This window comes from Elgaria multicarinata, chromosome 1, assembly GCF_023053635.1.
Source record: "Elgaria multicarinata webbii isolate HBS135686 ecotype San Diego chromosome 1, rElgMul1.1.pri, whole genome shotgun sequence".
NCBI lineage: Eukaryota > Metazoa > Chordata > Lepidosauria > Squamata > Anguidae > Elgaria > Elgaria multicarinata.
Window position 1 is genome coordinate 11,087,914 of NC_086171.1, and position 6,563 is coordinate 11,094,476.

Genomic DNA, 6,563 nt, shown 5'->3' on the forward strand with positions numbered 1-6,563 from the left:
AACTTTGGAATTTGCTATCACAAGATATCTGCCAACTTGGACAGTTTTCAAAGGGGATTAAACAAATCCATGGAGGGGAAAAGCTATCCACGGTTATGACTAAGGATGTAGGAGAATTTTGTTTTGTGTTTGCAAATCATTCAAACTTGCCCTGTTCACAATCCAAATGTGAATGGGAGTGATTTTTTTTTCAAAACATGTATGCGTATGCCCAAATGTGCAATCGCATTTGGAAAGTGTTTGGTTTTTTTTTAAGTGCACTGAAATGTGCAAATTTCAAACGGGAGAACTTTATTCGAACAAACACTGAGCCTGATCCATCCATAGCAGGACATGTGCTTGTTTTCCTCCTTCTTGCTGTGGTCCAGATAACAGTGGTGATGAGAAGGAGGACCAGGAGATGTCACTGCCTATCAAGCAAGCAAATGGTAACAATGACAGAAAGAATGAGGCGCAATTGCAGCTGGTGACAATGGTGGCGAGAAGAGAAGGAAGACACTGAGAGTGTCTTGTCCGAGGACTCTCCAAAACCTGGAACTGACAGTGCTTTGCCTTCCCCAACCTGGTATCCTCCAGATATATTGGACTGCAACTCCCCTGATTTCAAGCCAGCAAGACCAGTGGCTGGGAATTATGGGAGTTGCAGTCCAAGACATCTGGAGGGTGCCAAATTGGGGAAGACTGGCCTATCTACTCCAGCATTCTATTCAAACAGTGGCCTGCCAGATGCCTATGGGGAGCCCACAAGCAAGACAGTGTGGTAGCATCCTCCCACCTGGGTTCCTCTGCAATATTCAAAGTAATATACAGCCCTCATAACTGAGTGTGCCAAAATTCTCCAGATTTTGCTTCAAAACTTGGTTCGACTCACTTGTTTTAGTTTGATGGTTTTTTGTTAGGTTAAACTAAAGCAAGTCAATAAATAGTCAAAGGCACAGTTTTACTCTTTCCAAAAGAGATGTCTGAAGAGCAGCTGAGGTCCAAACACAGATAAGCAATCAGATACCACACACAGTCTAAGAGCACAGTCAAGGTCAGTAGCACAAAGGTTCAATCATGGAGCAAGGTCCAAGGCACTGGAACTAGTAGAAAACATTGTTTCAGCAATGGCTAGACTGCCACTGCACAGCTTCCTGAGCCCCACCCAGGGCTCAGCTGCAGTTCATTACAGACCTTGCTCCCAAGCAGTCCCTTCCCCTTAAAGACTTGTTTCTATTTGAGCACTTCTTCTTAAGGAGACCTAGTGGTCTGCCTCTTGCCTGGTCTTGCCGAGCTTCCATTTCAGAGGCTGAACTCCCTTCTTCCTGAAGAGATGGAACCATGGTCAACTCTCCAAAGGACCCAGGCTCCACCAGGTCGCCTGCTACGGGTGGCTTTTTTTTTTTTTTAACATCTCTGGGAGCTCTAGTTCCTCCTCAGAGAACTCCTCCAGCAAGAGCATGGCAACAAGTTACAATGGTGAAAAGGAGGAGCAACTCCAGGGTGCTCATCAATGGGCCCCTGTTGGCATGTGGGCCCTCGTCAGCTATCCAACCATACTTTTGATCCCAGACCTGAGGCTGAAATAGGCCCTTACTCTGATTCAACATGGCTTGTCATATGTTCTTAAAGTCAAGAGACGAATGTAGGGCCACCTCCAGGTTGGAGAGGGCCTGGACAAGTGTCTTCTGGTGGGCTCCCTTCTCTAACAGCAGACTTTGGTGGACTTACAGTCTGGCTGTGGTGGCAGCATTCTAAGTAGCTGTGTTGACCTGAGCACACAAAAACACATCATATTAAAAAAACGGTGCCTAGGGCCATTTCTTTAAAAGCCTTCTCTAAGTGCGCTTGAGGCTCAATCCCCCACCCCCAAATGGGAACATCAACAACAACGGCAGATGGAAACAGCTGTTGCTCCTGGAGGCAAAACAGAATTTCAAAACTGGACTCTTCTTAAAAGATTCAGGAAGGCTTTTTATTTTAGTCTCTTGTATTAATACTTTCCCACCAGTCGCTATATGTGAAAAGCTTTTTGCTTCCTTCAAAGTGCCACGGACATTTTAGTTGATAATGGTGTTAAAACAGCCTCTTGGAGATATTTCAGTTTTCCTTACTATCAGTTGTTACAGCTGTAAGGAAGCAACCATGTCCCAACTCCATAGTTGATTTGTTGAATGAACTAAAAACCTGAGTATTCAGATAAATACACACTGTTCTCTTTTTACCCCTCATTGCATCCCTATTTCCCTTTCTTTTTCATCCTTCCCACCGTCCTTCACCAACCTTTCTGTATTTGCTTTTTTAAGAATCCAAGGCAACGCAAATCAAATCAAAACATAACCAATAAAGCAATATACTTTTAGCTTTCTAGTTTTCATGACCACGCATTCATTATTTAAATAATGTAGAATAATAAGAGAGACTCATCACCCCTTTGCAAAATATCTCCAGCAGCAGGCATAGTTTTGCATAATAATTTTGCCCACAGCATTAAGTGAATAAGCGTTCATTTTTCTTGATTTTTTTTTTTAAATGATATTACACGTAGCATTTGTATAATACTCATTATATACTTTCTTCATCAAAGCTAGGGCTTTCAACTAACTCATAAGCATAACAGTGCTAGCCAGACAATGATGAAGATGATAATGATTGAACAAAATGTTACTTAAATCCTACATTTTCTAAGAAAAGCAAGATCATCTATGGAGCAGTTACTGCCATCTGCAGGTGAATAGAAAAACGGGGGGAGACAAGAGGAAATAAAATGTGGTGGGAGGTTCCATTTGGAGGGTTTTCTCAAGCACGAACTGTACTGAACAGCACACCTGGCCCTTGAATAGCACCAGGGACTAAGCAAAGACAAACAATAGGATGATCTCCGCTATCCAAGCTGCAGATTGAGCCAGTGACTAGCAAGTTCAGTAGGGAGTATTCTTTCTGTACTCCTAGCTAAATGTGAAATCACAGAAAGAAGAAAACAGATTTTATCAGGCCAATCTGATATGCAACCCCAAAGAAATTTGAGCCCATGTAATATTTTCCGTATAAGCAGTTTTATACCTGCACCTGTTGTTGATTAGAGATCACCATTAGACCAGCATTTTCTGTGGTCGCACCTAGGTTTGAGGCTCCTTTCTCTGAAATGAGGCAAACATTATGGCTGAACAACTCTAATTCAGATCCTACACCCCCACAATTGCAGCATAACGTTACTGCAACACAGAAGGACCTTGGTTAGCCTTGGGAGGTCCTCTCACAGGGGTGGCAGCAGTGGTCTGTACAAGTCAGAAACAGGTCTTGGAAGATATTAGCTTACTGATCTTATGGTGCCTCCTTTCCTACCTCAATACATTCATTAATTTCAGTAGGGAAATGAACTCTTAAAAAAAATTCTAAAGAAACAAAAGTATTAAATAAACTGAAATATCAGGATGTTGCTAGACTGGGTTTTTTGTTAGGCATGTTATCAGTATGGGAGACACCTGCAAGCTATGGGATTTTCTCCCCTACCCTGTCCTCCAAACCAAATCCCCATGCTGATGACTGCTAGTTCAAATGGATGACAGGGTCTACATTAGTAGCATTAGGGCAACTTGAGGCCCTCCAGATGTTTTGATTCCCAGCCAGCATAGCCAATAGAAAGGGATGGCGTGAATTGCAGAGCAAAACATCTGGAAGGCCACAAGTTGCCCAGCCTTAGTTTAGGAGCAGCTCCTACACCAGTTGGCATCTCTTTGGTCAGGACACTTTCCTTCTAATTTCTAAGTTAAGGCTACAGTTGCTGGGGGAAAGCAGCATCTAAACTTGTCTTCCCTAACCCAGCACTCTTCAGATGCTGGACCACAATTCCCATCACCCTTAGCCGTAGCAAGCATGTTGGCTGGAGAGTTGTCATCTAACACTTCTGGAGGGAACCAGATTGGGGGAGCCGGTCTTATTTGTGATGCATGGGTCTTTGTATGAACATTCCAACTGCTCAGAGAACAAACTTCACTGAACATTTACAGTTGTCCTTCTACTAGTTCCCTAGACTAGGAGTAGACAAAAAGTAGAGCTCCAGAAGTTTGGGCTTCAACACCCAGCAGGAGCTTCTTGGAGTTAGTCCAAACATCGGGAGATCTATCTTCTGCCCACCCCTACTCCAGACCCCTACATGGTTGCTGTACCTTTGGAGATACAAGAATTCTGCCAGTTGGAGATTCTACAATCCTTACAGCATGGTAAGGCCAGGACATGGTGAGTGACTCATATGAACTTGCCTGGGACTTAACGTCGACCTCACAAATTGCGCTCCTTGGCCTGTCAGAAAAGATCAGATTGGTGGCCACCAGACAGAGCCTTTTCATTGGTGACCCTACCTCTGTAGAATTCTTTCTCCAGAGTTCTTATCCACTTCCCGTTTGTTTTTAAATGGGCTCTAAAGACTTGTTTCACTTAGATTTCCTTTATTGGGATATGTGCCTCTGGTTTGTTCACAACTGCTGGCCACATCTTGGTTTTTCACCTGCTATGTAGTTTAAATTTGCATTTTCAATTCATACTGCAATTGTTCTTATCTGGTGGCTGAAGTTGCCTTGTGAGGGCATTGTCCTAAAAGGCAGGATATAATAAGTATTATAATAAAATCAAGAGAACCAGCCAATATGTTGGCTGCAAACTTATAGCATACATTATATAGCTGTATAGAACTTGTGCGTGAATGAGATGGTATAACTACCACTCTTTAAATATGTCTGGAAGTTCTAGGGTGCCATCTTGTGGTTTCAGAACCAATTTTAAAAGGGCAAAAAGATAGCAAAAGTTTCGGTTTTATTTTATTCTCTAACAAGCCCAGTCAGAATTAGAATGGCATTTCAATCTCTATTAGAATTACAGAAATAATAAAGGTTGAAGGAATAAAGTTAGGGTGCATTATGCATGTAAAAATTCTGAACCTGCTAGATTCTACTTATAAGCCAAGTAATTTCAAGCAACATCACTATTCTTAAAGATTCAGAAATTCTGCCTGCTATGCTCTGGGTCATCCCAGCATTGAGAGCCCAGAAATTCCATGTTATTAGCAAGGCAACGTTATTAAAACATTCGTTCATTTCCCAGGCTACGGATCAACTCTCCTCTACACAATACACCCCAACTGAGTACAGGGCCGAAATGGCAAGACAATGGCTCAGTTCAGACAACACATTTCTCAATAGTGGTTTTAGAACTCCACAGTAGAGTTTTTACACTACCGTTGAGAAATGTGTTGTCTGGAGGGAAAACTCCACCCCATGGTGGACTTTTTTTTACAAAACATTCCACGCTGAATGTCCATGCTCTGCAAAGAAGAGTTCCTGCACAACCGTTGTGTTGCGTGTTGTGTGAAAGGCTCCATGGAGTTTCCCATTGCGTTGAGTGGACTTTTCCCACTGGCTACAGAGTTCTCTGGCAAGAATGGCAAAAGGAGCAAGTGCCACTCTAAGAGAGCCACTGGGATTGTTATTTTGCAGCACTGTCTGATGGGATACCATTAGGAGGACTGGGGAAGGAAAGAGGACGGAGAAACTGTCAATCAAACATGGCGTTGCCTTTTACTCAACTCCAAGGTAGCCCAGTCACACAACAGTGGAGTTAGAACATGTTGTGTGGTGAGTACCCCCTACAAACGCAACTGTTGAGTGGCATTTCCCCACTGTGTAGAGAAACATGCTCACAGGCTGTCCAGATATGGCCACAGGGATATCTTCAATTAATGCAGTTTCTGGGAAAGGGTGAGGTACAATCATGGCCAGAAAGCTATACTTTCATCCAGAATATGAACTACACTTGTCCTTCAAATGTTCATAGGCATGTACACACGTACACACACACACACGTAGATGGCTTTAGCCTAGGGATAGGGGAGAAATTCATTTGGTTCACATTTTAATGCCAACTTACCTAATTTTAACCTTTCAAACCAATAGTTTTGAAATTCACACTCCCTAAATTTGGGGGGGGGGCAGTTCTCCAACTGAAAAATGTGTACCCAAAAAAGTGGTACATGCACAGGAAAACATGCAAAGAAAAAGATGCATTTATTGCTGAAAAGAATGTTGAAAAAATATTCTATTGCGCAAAATTGGTTGCAAAAATAGGCTTATTAAGAAAAATGTGCACAAAGTTATATATGAATTTTTGTGAAAACTTTTTTTAAATAAATAAATAAATCTCAGACCTATGTGGAAATGGGATGTGCCAAACTTAAGACTAAAAAAATAAGAAACTGAAGGAGACATCCATCCATACTTGAACACATCATGGAGGCGCTTAGACCACATAAATCAGCCTTCTGCCTTAAGCACTTGCACATCAGTTTCTAAGTACTTGCCACACGAACAAATTCCTACAGTAAAAATCAGCAGTTGTGCACATGTTTACCACCAGCAATCTGAAGTCCACATTTCAATCACAGGAGACTAGACAAGATATCCAAGTGCAGAAGTAACAAGAGTGTTATGGCCAAAATGCCCTTAATATGTAGCAAGCATTACAACAGTAGGACAACTGCAGTTGAAGGCTATCAATGGCTACTAGCCCTGATGGTTATGTGCTATCTCCAG